The sequence below is a fragment of the Typopeltis vanoorti genome, chromosome 6 (assembly GCF_054136105.1).
Source record: "Typopeltis vanoorti isolate ZY-2024b chromosome 6, IOZ_Tvanoo_1.0, whole genome shotgun sequence".
NCBI classification, from domain to species: domain Eukaryota; kingdom Metazoa; phylum Arthropoda; class Arachnida; order Uropygi; family Thelyphonidae; genus Typopeltis; species Typopeltis vanoorti.
This window is the reverse complement of record NC_143554.1, coordinates 100,214,810-100,233,236: the sequence shown is the minus strand read 5'-3', so window position 1 is coordinate 100,233,236 and position 18,427 is coordinate 100,214,810. Positions and strand designations below refer to the sequence as shown.

At 36.2% G+C, this 18,427-nt stretch overlaps 1 protein-coding gene across 1 annotated transcript in view; it reads left to right on the top strand.

Annotated features, from left to right (window-relative positions):
• Positions 1–653: 653 nt before the first annotated feature.
• Positions 654–18,427, top strand: part of LOC150105750 (BTB/POZ domain-containing protein 2-like) — an 82,685-nt gene continuing 64,911 nt past the window's right edge. Inside the window, exon 1 of the mRNA XM_090395058.1 lies at positions 654–880. The gene's annotated coding sequence lies outside the window, so the exon portion shown is untranslated. The remainder of the gene's footprint in view (positions 881–18,427) is intronic.

The following is an 18,427-nucleotide window of genomic DNA, read 5'->3' as shown; positions in this document are numbered from 1 at the left end:
TGAAACATCGGGTTGAAGGTTTTTAAGATATGTTCTTTCTTGTGGTTATATCAATTGAGTTAATATAATTTTTGTTCTAGGTGTTTATCAGAACTTTTCATCCCCTTTGCAGGTATTCATTGTAATAATTTTTTCCGATAATTTTTATAAAATTTTTATAGGGATTCTGCGGAAAAGAAATATTTTTGTATTCAGTCTCACAGTTTTAAAATGTTTAAGAAAGAACGCAATTGAATATTACACAAATATTTTATTTTCCAAAAAACTAAAAGCCAAAAAAATGTGCACATTACAGTGATAATGCTAATATCACTGTGTAATGAAAAACTGATAAATCAGCTTTTCTTATAAAAGTTGGTGTGATTTTTTTGTCTTTATTTGCATATAATTAGTCTCATCGAATTTTATCTCATTCTTACTGTGAGTGGAAATTTAAAATATTCAACGCAGTGTAGTATAAGTAGGCGTATTAGGTATTGTGTCCTGAAATTGGTAAACTGACAGTTAACCTACGAGCAAAGATCATTATATCAGAAAAGGGATTCATGTTCTGAATGTCAAGAGAAATCAAATATGATTTTTTTTTTTTTTCGTGAACTGCGTGACGTCACTGTCAGTAATTTTCTTATGTTCAGAATATGGTTGCCAAATAGTTTATCAACGTGTTTTGAGTGTATATGTTTTATAAATAAAACAAAGATAAATTCATGAAAAAGAGTGCAATAATTTGGTCTCAAACCGACTTTCTAATTTTTTACTTTAAATAGCAGTCAGATTGGAATTACTGCAGTAACTGGTTCTGTTAGTGGCGCAGAATGGTATTTAGCATACCCTTGAATGTGACAGTATATAATTTCCCACTGTTATAAAATAAACAAATGCAAGTATTTTCATTGATTTGTGGATACATATGTTTTTCTTAGTATTCAAGTACTTTACGAATTACTGTGGAATATTATGAATATCTTATTGTTTTGTATCAATAAATGAACAGAATTGAATTAATTTTAGATATTTATTAGGAAATAAAATGTTCTTTTTTGGTATCAGTGACATGGTTCTGCATACGTACAGTTTGAAATAAAATTATTTCGTATAGAAATCTTTTAGTAATTAGGTAGTAGTGATCACTTTGAATACTAATTTAATGTAATGCGTTTCTTCTCTCTCCCCCCCTCAATTGCATGTTCGCTTTCTAATAACTGTTCAATTAAAGATAGGAGGGAGGGGAGGTATATCAGCTGTTACTTTGCACATATTGGCGCGTTGTTTTTTGTAAACATATAGTTAATGAGAATCATCTTTTCTGAACTTAACGATTACTCTTGAGAATCTCAGAATCAATATATAAACATGTAAACGTTTGCTGTTTCTCTTCAAATAGCACCAATTTACTTTCTGTAGCAGTTTATGCGTTATTACACCACATTTCATTTTAATGGTAGTTTAAAGGTTCTAGTCATTACTGTAGAGATGGTTCATATAAAGTACTAGTGTTTCTTTTTGTCTAGATATCAGTTAAATGAATGGCCTTTTAATCAGGTTTAAAATGAACATATGTAATTTATATTATAAGTAACTATATATTTTCAAGCGTTTCATTTTAGGGAGAAAATGTGTGAAATGGTCTTTCTCGCATATTAAAATTTCATAAAACACTAAAAAGTTATTAATTTTATTCTCAAATAATCAGCGATCAAGCTGTTTTTTTTTTTTTTTTCCCCATTTGGTGGGGGAGTGTCATAAGTAAGGGCACCAGTGTTTAATGTAGCATGTAGATGGAGATTAAAGTAGTATAGATGGTGGGGGGTTGTGTGGTGTGGAATAACTTCCAGTGATGAGACCTTGGAGGTAGTATATAATGAAGGGATTTTTTTTTCCCCCTTTTCAGATTTCATTTCTCTGAAGAATGTAAATTTTAAATCATGCCTCTTAATAGACTTGAGAAATTGTTTGTGGTTTTCTTTTTTTCCAGTACTTCTCAACATGTCTCTGTTTTTGGTTCTAAGAATTCTTGTACTGGCTTCTCAGCAGTATAAATATACATCTATTAATCCAGTTTTATTGACTATAGGCCTCACTGGGAGGGGGGGGGGGGGAAGATAAAGATATGCACATTAAATTCCAGTTTCCTGAGAAAGCGCCATCCATCCATAATGCTCTAATTGGATGGCACTTTTTTCAAAGAAAAAAATTCATTTAAAAAATTTGAGAGCTTATGATCTGTTTCTATGAGCAGAATTTTGTTGGTTGTGGATTTGACATAGGCATTAGTAGGCGTTTTTACTTCCTACTAGATGAGGCAATAAAGAAGCATCCTATCCTAATTTACGCTCACGCATAGACTTATGCATTTTACCGTGTAGGCATTTGGAACTGAAATCCTACGGAATTGGTTGGTTACTTCTTATTCCCGGTTACTTCTTATTTATGTCTTATGTCTATAGAAATGTGTATTCATAGGACCAGTTTGCCTGTTCTGGGGGATGAAAAAACCCAAGTTTCCAGGTGAACTCCCCCCTCCCCTACCTCTGTATGAGACCGGCTAACTCTCCTTTCGTCGAAAGAGACCAGATAAAGGTTCCTCCCGTCACTGACGGGAATCGAACCCAGGTCTTTCTGACAAAAGAGCTTAGCTTATACTGACTGAGCTACAGAGGCTCAAAAGAGCATATCTTGATATATTTCTGCTGGTTATAAAAACAGTAAGAAAACTACATCATTTAGTTGTTGTTATTATTATAAGTGTCTCCATGGAGTCAAAAACCCATCATAGGAGACCCTACTTTGACACACTAACCATTATTCACACAATACCTATCCTCTTTAAATTCATTCACAGACGAAGTGCTTGTGACCACCTCTGGCAGTCCATTCCACACATTCACCATCCTCCAAGCAAAAAAATCCAGTCTTAACACCCTTAACTACATTTACAGGGATGACCTGTCGTTCATTCTCTCCCTTCCTGCACTGCACAGAAAAAAAAGTAATCAGTATCAATGCTATCTATAAAAACCCCTTTAATAACTTATATGCTTCTATCAGCTAGTTTTTGGAGCCCACAGACCTTAAATCTATCCTCATAGGAAACATTTCACAGATGTGCAACAAGCTTTGTCACTCACCTCTGGATTCTCTCTACCACTTCTTCACCAAGGAATCCAGGTGACCATATCTGTGCACATCAGATGTGGCCTTATTAATGCTTGTTCTTTGAACAATATGTCTTACAAATAACAAGCAAGGGGATCCAGTTGCCTTAATGATGAATCAAAAGTTTCTTTGCATCATCAGGTCTGGATCCACAGTAGCTCAACTGGTTAGCATGTGTGGTATTTATAAGACAGTACTTGAGTAATGCTGAGGTTTTAAGTTCCATCCTCACCCAGGGAAAGCATTTTTTTTTTAGGGATAGAATGTAATGGATATTTTCAGAGAAGATAGAGGAAATAAGGCAGGAGGAGGGGTATTATTAATGATAGCTAAAGAACTTCAACCAAAAAAAAAATATATATATAGAAGTTAAGAAAGATTGTAGATCTGAAGGAAATGGTTCATTTGAGGCTGTCTGGTGTGAGATGTTAGAAGATGTGGTGTGAGATAGAAGTCAATAAGACAAAATATATTGTTGATTGCTGTTTTAGACCTGGGGGTATAGAAGATGTGGATGCCATGCTTCAGCAACTTAGCACAATGAGTGCAGGCCAAGCAATTGTCTTGGAAGATTAAGGGGATATAGCAAGATGGAAATGGAATTTATACAGTTGCTAAGTGATAATTACCCATAATAGCAGACGATAGAGTGGACCAGGGGTTTGAGAATATTGGATCTGGTATAGTACACCCACAGATTCGAGACCCTTCGACACTTCTGCACATCTCGTAAAAAAGGAGAATCCATTCCGATAATAGGGTAATCAGTCCGTCTTCTGGGATGAGTTTGTTAACAAGAAAGCACCTGATTTCGCATGTTGGCGATCAATTCGTACATCCTTCATTTCTTTCTCCCCTTCAACATTAAGTGACACACTAACTTGACGCACTATTCTGGGCAGAAATCTAAGTGAAGCTCTACAAAGTGTGGGCATACTATAACAGCAACAGAAGATTGATCTGTAACTGCGGTGGCAACTCTATCTCAGAGCAGGGAAAGTGACCATGCAGTCTTGTCCTGGAAAGTTGCTCAACATTTGGAAAGTTCAGTCAAAAAAGGGTTTATGTAGAACTACAAATCTGCTGATTATGACAAATTTAGGAGGCAACTTGGAGCAATGCCATGGCATAAGAAACTACATGGAATGAATATCATTAGTGCATTGGAAGCAGTCAAGAATTGGTTGAGCAAGGCAGTATCGGAGTGCAGATCAGGGTCAGGAGAATAAACCAAGAAGGGATTAAGTAGATGAGTAGTAAAATAAAGCAGGAGATAAAAAAAAAAAAAAAAAAAAAGTATTGAGGAAAGAATATAAACAAAAAAAAAATGTGATCAGTATGCTAATGAGCAATATAAAGCACAAGTAACAAGGGTAATTAGTATGATAAGGAAAGCTAAATCAGATTATGAAAGAAAGTTAGCTAAGCCAGACAAAGTAAATACAAAAGAGTTTTTTTTTTTTTTTGCTACGTAGCAAGTAAGAGAAAGAATGATTATGGAAAGATAACTTTACTCAGTGCTGATTATAAGAAAGTGATAGAAGCAAAATACTTGGTTCGGTTACTAAGTGATCACCTTGCAAAGATATATCATCCAGGTGGTGACTTTGCAGTTGCTTGTATGATAGATCGATGCGAGAATTGAGGTAGATGAACTGGAGATGCTCAGTATGTTGAAAAATATCGATGTGAATACAGCAGTGAGCCTGGACAGTATGTCAGCCCATGTGCTACAAGAATGTGCTAGTGAACTAGCAATGCCTCTCACAAAGTTTTAATCTAAGTCTCACTCTTGGCAAGGATTCAAGGGTGTGGGAAATTTATATTATTATAAAGATGGCTCCAAGACAGAAGTAGCAAATTAGAACAATTTGGAATGGTATATTTCTGGAACAGTGGTTAAAGTATTGTAAAAGTTGGTTAAAAGTAAAATTCAGCAGTGGGTGGATAGGAATATGATGCTCTTAAGGGGCAGCATGGTTATGTAAAAGGTAGGTCTCTCTTCCAGTAATTTATTCACATTTTATAATAAGGTGACAGCAGAACTGAATAAAGGACATAGCTATGCCATGATACTGCTGGATTTTGCAAAGGCATTTGACAGAATACTGAATGGAAAACTGTTACATAAATTGGAGCAAATGGGAATGGATATGAGGTTGGTGGCATGGATCGGAGGGGGGGGGGAGAATGATAGACATCTGAAAGCAACTAGTGAAGAGTGTATACCAAATGAGAATGACTGGTGGACTGCTCCAGGGCTCTCTACCAGGACCACTTCTCTTTAATTTGTGCATTAGTAATATATAGAATATCCCCCTCCCCTGAAATTTTCCAAATTTCATATTCAGTTGTTGGCTGGTGGTGTAAAACTAGGGAGGACAATAATTGATAAAGGTGTTGTTGATATCTTATAAGATGATTTAAATAAATTGGCAGTGTGGGCAAAGGTTATCAATTTAATGTTGTAAGTTGTAGAGTAATGCACTTCAGGATGATGAGATTACATACTTCGTATCACATTGATGGTACTAGTTTACAGGAAATTGAGGCTAGGGATCTGGGGGTGGATAGAGATTTGAAATTCAGAGGACATTGTAAGAGTTGGTAAAATAGCTCAGAGGATTACTTTTCAATGTTCTTCAATGTTGAAGAACACATTGACAAGTAAAGATAGGGAGGTTATTATTCCTCTTTATAAGGCTATGATTCAGCCATACATTGACTACTGTGTGCACAGATTTAATCACCTGCATTTTTAGGGGATTGGGAGAAGTTGATGGAGAGGATTCAGAGACCAGTGATCAAGCTGATGATAGATCTGTGGAATGTTCCTTATGAGGATAGATTGGTGTGTGGGTTGCAGAATTGAACTGACAAGCAGAGGAGAGGGGATATGATAGAAACTTCTAAGTTGCTAATGGGATTCTGTAAGGTTGATACGAAGAACATTTTCCATGTGTGAGGGAGTACGGAAAAGACAAAGGATCACTCTTGGAAGTTGTCTAAGAGTATGTGGACTTCTTCTTTTACTTGAAGAGTGGTGAATGAGGGAAATGGATTACCAGAGGTGGTAATCCATTGTGAGCACCCCAACAGGGAATAAGTTTATGATGTATGATATACTTATCATACATTTTGTTGTACACAGTGTTAATTGACAGCATCAGTCTCCCACAATGAGTCTTTTGATTCCATGGAGTACCCTTATAAATAGTTAATAATAATGTTTCATCATGAGACCTTATGATGATTCTTTACCAATTTTTGAAATATATCTTTCGATTTTGAAAGCATTATTGGAAATGCTTTCAGATGTCAAAAACAAATGGTGAGCTTCTAGTTATAAAATGCCAGTGGAACAATGCAGATTCCAGTTAATTTGGTCCACTAATTAATTGGGGAAGAATTTGCTTCATTTATTGGGGATGCAATGCTATTTAATGGGGCTAGTCAATAACTTCTACCATGTGGAGAAGTTAAAGAAATTATATAATCATGCTTCAAAAATTTAGTGCTGATGACATCTGCACTGCTGGTAAAATGAGGCTATTTTATGGTGTTATACCAGATGGTTCCCTGTGTTATAAAGGCACTACTGTTTGCATTAAAAAAAGGGGGGACAGTTATGGTGTTCAAATATGTCATGAACTGATAAACAAAAGCTGTCAGTTATTGGGAAAAGGGCTAGGGCTTCACACTTTAAAGAGATTAGAATAGTGTGTGTACCAGTTCTGTACCTTGCTAACAGAAATGCATGAATGTCATCTGATTTTTTTTTTTAAATTTACTTATGAGTTGAGACATAGAATTACAATTGAAATTGAGAAAAATTTTACTGCTTGATGATTGCCAAGGAGGTCAATGCGAAAGTTAATCATTTACAAGCAGTATAGTTTATGGGCGGTAGTTGGTGAGGAATAAGCAACAAGACCATTCTAAACTGTTTTGCTCAGTGTGGTGTAAGCATTCAATAATGGATATAGCTGATATCCATTAGAAGTGAATCATACCAAAAACTATGAAGAGTTTGCATCCATTGATAGTCTTCAGTATTATAATAAAAATGAAGATTTTGAGCATGCAGTTGTAGAGGAAATTGTAGCTAAACTTCAGAGGATTTCAAGAAGAAGAAAGTGATGAGGATGATACTCCTGAGCTTGAAAAATGACTACCCAGGATGCTAGGAAATTTATTGCTGGATTAAGATTATTGAAAGAAAGCAATGAAGGCAGCAGTGTTATATCTGTACTAGACATTTGCACTTATCTTTTTCTAAAAAAAAAAAAAAAAAAAAAGGAAAAAAAAACCTGACAGGCTACACTCAATTATTTCCTAGAACATCATTAATTGCTAAGAACTACATGTGTATTTAATACGTATATAAATGAGATTATTTTTTGGGCAAATATTTTACTTTCAAATCTAAGTTTATAAGTCATTAATTTTGCTACTCAATAAATGAAAAACTGAATTTGTATTTTGTTTTATGTACATACACCTTTTTTAAACTCTTTATGTGCAGTTTTGTGTAACTGGGGCAGCTTATTAATTAAGACAATTATTCCTGATGTTGCCCAAATAACCGGTATCCATAATTAATATAATACTTAGTTATTATAGGGATACAGTAGCCTCAAACACAAAAGTTGCATTCATTCAAGAAATCTTGATTCTCCAATTTGTCTAACTAATAAAGAATTACAGCAAGTATAATTATCAACAAACTTCCATGTAGTTAAGAAACTCCTGTTGGGTGTGTCTACCTTCTCCATTGTCTGTCAGATATCTTAAATTCGAGACCCTGGCTGTTCTTTCTGACTACATTTTACTTGCTCACTGCACGACATATGATAAACTTGTAATTTAGGAATATTGTTTGATTTTATACACCTCGCTATCTTCCATTCTAAAAGACCCTTGCAATACATATCCATTCAGATATTGCAGGGAATCATCTGGAATGGAAGACAAGAACTGCCTAAAATTTTAATTTTAGTACCTTTTTCCAACTTTTCTCTTATTCATCAAGCTTTTCAGGTTGTATAGTCTTGCTCATAGCTGACATTCCATTCCTCTAAGATAGTCATAGATCATTGCCTAAAACAATCTTTATTATATTTTAAAGTTAATCTTTAATGGACTGGAAACTTAATGGGCTGAAATTTTATTCTTGGTTTCATCGTTTTATTCAAGTGTAAGTAAACAAAGTTTGCACATGAAATAACTTCACAACTGGGTTACTTGTATATAGAGGCTAATGACTTCACATGAATTGCCTTAGTATCCCATAATGTTAAGCACATATCCTTATGGACAAGTATAATTATGGGAAGGGCCACTACCCAGACTAGTTTCAACCACTGATTTTCAACCTCAATCTCCCACTGATTGAGGTCTTATCAGTGGGAGACAGACCCAGAAGAGATACCAAGGTTGAAGTACCTTTTTCTTTTTTTTTCTTGTTAGCCCAATTCTCTATTTTAGCCCTATTTTAACCACCACACACATGAGTTTTAATTGGCACATAAGCTGAATTCATGTCTGAAGTATTAAAACAAATAACTTGTATGAAAATAGTTTAGTATACAGAATATTTTTGTGAAGTTTCATGATCATATAAGATGGAAGAAGCACTAAAAAATAATTAACAGTGAATGATGTAATGCCATGATGATGTACAGTACACAAATTCTTTACTGTCATTTGCTGGGCCTCTGTACCAGTAACATTCTCCCTTCAGTGAATGACCCCATCTTGGCACGAGGAACATTTTATAACTTTCAACAGAAAGTTAGTTAGCCAATCTCATATGGATGTTTCCTTCCCAGAGACTTTGATTTTTCTTCCTGTAAAACAGATATACCAGCTAAATGGTACATGCAAGTAAGAAACATAATATACTGACCTCATAACCTGAGTTGTTTCAACTATAATTCTAATTCCAGCTGATACAATGTTATCATTTAGAGTCCAATGGAAGCTATACCAGGTGGGAGGAGGGAATCATAATTTGGTATAACTAATTGCACTGTAGTACTTGATGAATTACTTGCCTCTGCACGATGAAGACAGTTCATGAAAGTTGGCTGAAAATATATTAACAGCCCTTACCTTCACATTACTGTTTTCACAGATAAAGTGATCTCTTTGAATGTTTTAACCATGGAACTTTCCAGTTTTTGACTCATTAATCAGCCAATTCTGAGCTGAAAGATTTTTTTTTTTATCCCTCAGGATAGTAAGCATGCAGTCTGTCTTCACTAAGTGTTTAGAGCTGAATCTCAGCAATCTAACTGATATTCTGGCTTCCACAGTGTGGAGTAAATCAGATGCTGGTGAAGTCTGGCAGCCTACAGCAACAACCAGATCCTCTTGCTTACAGTTTAACATTCATGAACCATTAGCAGCTGAGGATAAAATCTCTAGCCAACATCCATTAATAATGATTAGCAACCACTGCCCAGATAGGCAGTTGAAGTATGATGCCCTACCCCCCCCCTTCTCAAGGAATGGCCAATAAGGTGGTGGATGAGTATAGTAAATTTAGTTTAATCCTTTATCCAAGTGTGAGCAAACAAAGTTTGCGCCTGAAAGTATCTTCAGGACTGAGGTAAGGTGGTACACACCAGGGCAACTCGTACCACCTTACCTCAGTCCTGAAGATACTTTCAGGCGCAAACTTTGTTTGCTCACACTTGGATAAAGGATTAAACTAAATTTACTATACTCTAACCAAGTGAAAAATAAACTTTCAAGGTGGTGGATGAATTTACAAGACACCAATAAGGTGGTGGATGAATTTCATCGTTTGGTGTGTTTCCAAAACTTTGTTTATTGGAACTGAAGTAGCCATAAATGAGGACTTGGTTTTTGGCCACTTTACTGTCCCAATAAGCAAAGATCCTGGTTTCTCACTACCCATTTTTATATATGAGTGGTGTTTTCAGAGTGACATCAAATGTCATAGAGAACCAACCAACTTATTATTATTCGTGACACCTCCAAGGAGTCCGAAGACTCATCGTGGGAGAACACCTATTGTACAACTCTCCGTCTCCACCGCTACACCGAACCTCTACTACCAATCATCAACATCAGCGCCATCTACTGACCACAGCTAGTATTTTGTTTTGTCTGTAAATTGTGTGTTCTGAAGGGCCGATTTGTCTGTATGCAGGATGAAAAACCTGAGTTTCCAGGAGAAAAAACCCTGCTACCTCCGTATGAGATCAGCTAACTCACCTTTGATTGAAAACGTCCATATAAAGATTCCTCCCGTCATGACGAGAATTGAACTTAGGCCTTTTCCAGTTGAAAGGTGCAATGTACTGTTGTTCTTCCAATTGCTTTACAGAGGCGCTTTTTTTCTTTTCAAAAAAAACTTCTGATCTTTGAAAAGCTTACCTTTGAAAAGAAACTTCTTTTCAAAGATATGCTATAAGTTTTTTTTTCAGACTGGATAGTAAATGAACCAAATGTAACATAATGCTTTAGGAAGTTTATGGGTCAGCAAGCAAAAATAATCTTTTGTAATGTGCGCCTGAAGACCTAAGTAATTATATTGGAGGGGGGAGAGACATTATAGTCCCAATTTGTAGGTGGTATAAAAAAATATAAGGGTCAGAGGATTCATCAAACTTTGCAGTTAATGCTAGAATTCCACAAGGTTCTCTCTCTTCTTTCTGTCCATGAGTGGCCCTTGCACTAGACAAAACCCCAAATTTTTGATAACGCTGAAATCATTGATTAGATTTCTCTGGTGATAATCCTCATCTCTGAACAGCTGTAAACTCTATACATATCTCATATCCATCCAGCTATCAAATACTGTTCTTTTCTGTATCAATACCTTTATCCAGCTGACTGCAAACAATACACATTTTGCCAAGGACAGTAGATACCATGCTACACTTTATTATTGAATAAAGCTTTAATATACACATATATTTATCCCATATATGAGAGGTACAATAATCTAGAGCATATCAATGTTGTATATTACTATTACTATTATTACGGGCAACTCCAGGGAGTCATTAGACTCATCGAGGGAGGCCCCAAATCATATTCATCACAACTATCTGACATTCATACAGTATCTATCATACCTCGCCTTAAACTCATTCACTGTCACAGCATCCACCACAGACTCAGGGAGCGCATTCCACTCATTCACTACTCTAAAAGTAAAGAACCCAGCTCTAACACCTTTACTAACCACACTTTTGCCCAGTTTCCATGGATGTCCCCTAGTCCTCCCACAACCAGCCCTGTTCTCAAAAATATCTTCTGAATTAATTTTATAGTATGTGTGAGATAACATTAGCCTAAAGAAATGAGGGGAAACATGCAGTGGGAAGTGATAGATTGTGAACATATGACAACCGTATGTAATGAGCGACCACTCTCCTTGTCATTCTCTGACCTCAGCAGTGCTTCCCACATAACACTACTCAGGCTTCCTCTTCAAGCACAACTTGGCAGATTGTACAGCAGTAGGATTTTGCATAAGTTAAATGAGAAGGTTCCTCATTTGTTACTTCCAAGTTTGAGCTCATATACTATCTGGCAACTGGTCTATGGTACCACTGTTTTTTAATTGATGTATCCTTGAAATTGAGAGGCTTCTGGGTTTCTTTGTTTGGCATGCTCTTGAAAGGTATCACTTGCACTGCATGGAATGAGAGGGAAGGACAGAGATTGAGACCATTGTCTGGAGGCCAAACACAGGCTTTGCTACTTCAGACCCCTCCCATCCCCAAAATAAGCAAGTGGCACTGTTTCACCAGGTGATGAATGGCATCTTTCACTTAATGGGTCTAGTTGGCATTTCCTTCAATCAGAAAAGTTTTCTTCTGCAGTCAGAATGCTTGCTATGTGTGTACCAGAGCCAATTTTGTGGATACAGGCCATACTGCAGGAAGGTGGGGTTTACTTGAGAGGCTGTATATTCTAAATCCCTGTCTATGAGTGGCTCTTGCACTAGACAAAACCCTCTAAACTTCCAGAATATTAGCCTCTGCAACCTTAAATTCTTATTTCTAAATGATTCCTCAGTGGGGTTCTGGTAATCTTTGTTAATTCTAGTGCTAGTTAAACTCGATCCTGTTTTTCCTCATAAAAAAGAGGTATTTTCTCTTGGTTTTATTTTTGATAACACTGAAATCATTGATTAGATTTCTCTTGTGGTAATCCTCGCCTCTGAACAGCTGTAAACTTTATACAAATCCATCCAGCTATCAAATACTGTTCTCATAGTTGATTTATTTATTATCCAAACAGAAGTGGTACAGTAGTAAGTTGTACAACATTATTTACAACATATTAGGATACATTACAAATGAAAACAGCTTAAATTTGATAGATCAATTATACAGGTAATAATAAGTAAAATATGAAGAAAGAAACTATACATAAGTTATATACAATAAATATGGTCAGATATTCCTCCAGTATCTTGTGCAATCAACTGCTCTTTCTGTGCAGGTTATAAGGTCTTTTTTTTTGTGCAAAGTGATTGAAGAAATGGACAAGAAAGATGTTCCATGGACTGGGTTGTTCCACACTCACAATTCTCTGGTCCAGTGAGGTAACCTCCATTTGAGGTTTTGTTTGCAGCATCTTGTTGTTCGAAGTCTGAGGCTTTTCCAAGTATTCCAGTCCAAGTGGGCACCACGTGGAAGATGTTCGGCTGTTGGAATACCAGTATTATTCTCAGGGTATAGTGTAAGCCATTGTTGAAGTCTTGTCTCTGGAGGGTTTTTAGTAGGTGGTTCAACAGTTGCTAGGAAGCTATGTCAGGATCTTAGTCTTTGGGAAACTGCGATCTGGTCAAACAGTCAATGTGGTACCTCATATGCCTTGCTAAATATGCTGAACTTGTGCAGAAGAAAATGACTAGATTGATTAATGCCTCTTCTCTCACCAATTCACCCTGTTCTTTTTCACAGAGACATTCAGTTTCTGTTTCTTGTATTTTTTTTTCCCCACAAATATTTCGATGGTCACTTCATTGAGAATTATAATTCCCCTGCTCTCCTCTAAATTTTAAACTCGTGCAGCAGCTATTTGCCATTCCTTCATAGTTCACCAGACATCAGACCACATAGATTTTTCATCCTCTTCATTCACTTTTTTTTGCTGTTTTCTTTTTGGAACTGTTATCACTTTTATGTATTCAAAAAAAAAAAAAAAAAAAAAAAGTAATCTTCAAATTCAATGTTACCAAGTTTTTTCTTTCTCTTTAACTTTCTGTCCATCTGTAGTATAAATGTGCTAGATTGAACAACTTTTTGTATAATATTAGGATTACCGAAAGTTTATTTTTCACTTGGTTAGAGTATAATAAAATTAGTTTAATCCTTTATCCAAGTGTGAGCAAACAAAGTTTGCGCCTGAAAGTATCTTCAGGACTGGGGTAAGGTGGTACAACACCAGGGCAACTCGTTGCAAAGGTGGAGTAAGCTACCAACCCTCCTATCTCAGTATCTCCTATAATGCGAAACACATCTCCTTGCGGATATGTCTAATGTTATGCATTAGACATATTTGGGTAGTGGCCCTTCCCTTAATGCATAACATTAGACATATCCACAAGGAGATGTGTTTCGCATTATAGGAGATACTGAGATAGGAGTGTTGGTAGCTTGCTCCACCTTTGCAACGAGTTGCCCTGGTGTTGTACCACCTTACCCCAGTCCTGAAGATACTTTCAGGTGCAAACTTTGTTTGCTCACACTTGGATAAAGGATTAAACTAATTTTATTATATTAGGATTACCATTTAAAAAAAAAAACTTTTTAATGGTCGGTTCACTATACATGTCTTTTCATAAGACATCCATTCTGCATGCCTCATTCAATGTAGCTTACTTAATATTTTAAAAGTATTTGTTGTGAGGACTTGCTGTCATAGGACATTATGAGTGCATTTCATAACAGAGGAAATGCACTTTCATAATGTGTTACATTATTTCCTCTACTGCTGCAACCGTTTTTCAGTGCTTCTCTTTACGTGTTCTACTAAGACATTCTTGTTTAGGCCACAATACAATGCATTTTTTTAATGCAGCTTTCACTCGTTCTCATTTTTAGACCAGATGTGTTATCTGCTTTGAACCAGATCATCAAGAACTTCTAGGATACTTGCACATTCTGCTCTTTCTTCTCTTACAGTATATCATTTCCATATCATAAACACTGTCAAAACTTACTGTTAATCCTTTGTGTAAATTATAAAAGAGATCAAAACCTTAGAAAATATTTTACAAATAATGATGTAAAATCATTTTATAACAGTCATTACAGAAATGCTCCTGGATGTGAATAGTATTTTTTTACATAAAAGGGGAAGTCTTTATTAATATAATTTTTTTATATAAGTGTCTCTGTAATTGGAAGAATGATGGGACATTGTGCACTTTGATTGGAAAAGACCAGAGTTCAAATCTCGTCATGATGAGAGGAATCTGTATGTAGGTTTTTCTTTCAATTAATAGTGAGTTAACCAATCTCACATGGAGGAGCAGGATTTTTTCTCCCAGAAACTTGGGTTTTTCATCCTGCATACAGGCAAATCATCCCTAGTACACATGCAGTTTATAGACAAAACAAATGTTATTGGTGGTAGATGGCATTGTGTACAGGTGGAGATTTGAGTACTGTAGACAATGGACTGTGTGGAGCCAACTGCAATAAGTTGGAAGTGTCACATAATACTTATATTTTTGATTATCCTGTTCAAAAGTGTATTTGAACTTTTTTTTTATATCAGTTACATAGGTTACAGAATATATTCAAAACACATCAGTGCTATACGAGGGTAGTCTGAAAAGTTCTTGGCCTTGACCATAGATGGCAACACTATCGCCAAGATTTTTTCTTTTTCTAAGTTGGTACATCTGTCATAAGCATCCATGTGAAATTGCAAGTCATTCTATCAAGTAGTTTGTTTTATACAGCTGTCTGAAGCAAAAGTGTTATCTGTATCTCTTGAAATGGATAAAATTGAGTATCGTACAGTTATAAAATTTTTGTAAAAGAAGGTTTAATGCCAAAAGAAATTCATTTGAAGTTCATAAAAAGTTTATGGGCACTCTTCTCCTTCGTTTTCGGCAATTAAGAAATGGGCTGCTGAGTTTAAACACGGCCGTACCAGCCTTGAAAATGATCCACATGAAGGATGTCCAAAAAAGTGTAACAACACCAGAAATCATTGATCAAGTACACGATATGGTATTGGATGACCAGTGAGTCAAAGTGTGTGAAATTGCTGAGACTATAGGCATTTCAAAAGAATGTGTATGATATATTTTACATGAAGAATTGCATATGAAAAAGCTTTGCGCAAGGTGGGTGATGTACTCGCTCACAGCAGATCAAAAAAACGCACTCGCATGAAAATCTCTGATCAGTGCTTGGAGCATTTTAACAAAAATAAAACTGATTTTGTGCATCAATTTATTACTATGGATGAGACTTGCATTCACCAGAATCCAAACAGCAGTCAAAACAGTAGACAGAAGATAGTTGTTCAGCACCAAAGAAGACAGTTGGTTCCATCAGCAGGAAAGGTCATGGTATCGGTGTTTTGGGATGCTAAAGGCATTCTCTTTATTAATTATCTTGAAAAGAGTAAAACAATAACCAGGAAATATTATTCTGATTTTTTAACCAGACTAGATGAAAAAATTTGTGAGAAAAGACCCGGTTTGCATAAGAAAAAAAATCATCTTTCATCTGGACAAAGCACTTGCCCACAAAGGTGTTTTGGCAATGGGAAAATTAAGGGATCTGCACTATGAATTGTTGGAGCATCCACCCTACACCCCCTCCCAGATTTGGCTTCCTTCTGACCTCTGTCTCTTCCCATAACTAAAACTCTTCCTCGTTGGTTAGCTCTTTTCTTTGACTCAAGAGGTGATTGCAGCTGCAGAGGGGTATTTTGCAGATCTTACTGAGAACCACTACAGGGATGGAATAATAGTGCTAGAGCATCGCTTGAATAAATGTATTAGTCTTAAGGCAGATTATGTTGAAAAATAAAAAAATTTGAAATTATAAATTTGTTTTTTCATTGTTAGGTTGAGAACTTTCAGACCACTCTCCTGTATAAACAAGGGGATAAGTAGAAAATGGGAATCTGTGTATTTCTTACTAATTGGAAGGTGTAAGTTCAAGGGGAAGATTGTAAGATGAAGCTTACAAAGAAAAGAGAAGAATGAAAAGTTAGTGGATTTGTAGGTTGAAACTGGCCGTCAGTTGATGTTGGTTAACAATTCTCACTTGTTCATGCTTAAAGGAAAGAGGAAGAAAGATGGTAGCCAATTCAACCAAATGTTACCCATGTACCCAAATGCTACCTCTTCGGAATGTCCGAGACAAGTTATTGAAGTAAATCTCAGAGAGAGATTGATTGATAGATACTTAACCAGACTGTCTTCTCTTTCTATAAAATATAATGAATTTTAGGGAGGTTTTTGGTGAGAACAGTATTCTAATATGGAGGATTTCAGACTTGTAGCGTTGGCAGTTATACAGGTGGCAAGTAACATTATGAACAGAAAAAGGACAATTTTTTTTGGAGGCTGTCGATGAATATTAACATTATGTAGCCCTTTCTGGCATAGACACAATTGTTTGTACCAGGAAAGGCTAGAGATGTAAGTCAGCCTAAGAAAAGAAATCTGGTTATCATCAGTGGTAAGAAATGAAGTGAGGTCATTCCTGGAAGGAATAAGATAAGCCTGCTGGCTGCACTGAAGTTTGTCCTTGGCCTCCTGGAATAGGGTACTGGTTAGGGAAGATCTGGAGGCTTGGAAAGATGCAATACATCGACAGTTTTCTTATGTGCTCTCAAGAGGTTCACAGGATAATGATGGCAGTCCTACATAATTAAGTTTACATTATTACTAATGCCTTCAACAGTTTTCCTCCAAATTTCTCAGTTACATCGGTACTGTCTGGATCTTATATTTCTGTCTTCTAGGGCATTTCTAACAGCATCACTCCACCTATATCTTGGTCTTTTTTCTGCCATCAAATACTTGTTTTGCTAACCTCCAGCCTGGCTGGCCGAGTGGTTAGTCAGACTGGAGGTTAGCAAAAGAGGCTGCAGGTTCGAATCCCGACGTGGGCATGGATGTTTGTGATTGTCTGTGGAAATACAAGTGGTGGTGGTGGGCGGCGGTAGCTGGCGTTGGTGTAGTTGTGGTCAGTTGGTGGATTGCGAGTGGTGGAAGGAGAGTTGTAGAGCAGATGCCCTCCCTCGAAGAGTCCTTGGACTCCCTGGAGGTGACAAATAATAATAATGATAATAATAACCTTTCCTCTCCCATTCTGTATATCACCTGAAATTAGCAGAGCTAATTTGAGGTGATATACAGAATGGGCATTCAGGATTTGCACATTCAGGATTTTCATCCTGCAAAACAAACCAGCTATAAGAACACACACAATTAACAGAAATAATACTGTCTTCATAGCCCGTGTTGCTTTGGCTATAAACTGAAAATAACCAAACAGCCTAGCTCACACTTTCTTGAATGTTAACAGTGTCAGTTCCTTTCTAATATCGTCATTTCTAATAGGATTCTGGATGCCATCTGTTCACTCCCCTAATTTTTCTTATAATTCTCATATCTGTGGTGCCAAGTCTTTGATCAATTGCTTTATACCTAATCCTTCTCACAGATTCATCCATAAGCAAAAATCGCTTTGAACAGTGTCATGTATACTGCTAGTGTAGTGGTTTGGCTAATTTCTCTTATTCCACATAAATCTAACTGGCTCACCATATACTAGTGTTTATACAACTGTATATACACAACTCGTATGATGCATGAAGCAAGAGTAGTTGTATACAGTTGTAAACAATTACTGAAATATTTTACTTTTTGTAGGTTCTCCATTGAGAATGCAATTAAAGATTTCCATGTTCCTGCTTATTTTCATAGTGCTGGTCTTTTTATTGCTCATGTCAAATTTGTTACAGCTGTTATTCAATTTAGTTAAAGAATCCTTAATATTTGCATGGATTTGTTTAGGAGTACATCACCATCCACATAAAGCAGAGAACTAATTATAATGGTATCTCCAATTCTGATGCCAGGTTTAATGCCACTCCTTATTGTGATCCATATAGATGATACATGAGAGTGGATATAGAATATCTCTTTCTAATATTTGATTTTACATCAAACCACTTTCCTGTGTACTTCCCCCAGTTCTAACTTCTGCCTTATAACTCAGAACTTAATGATGAGTAGTCT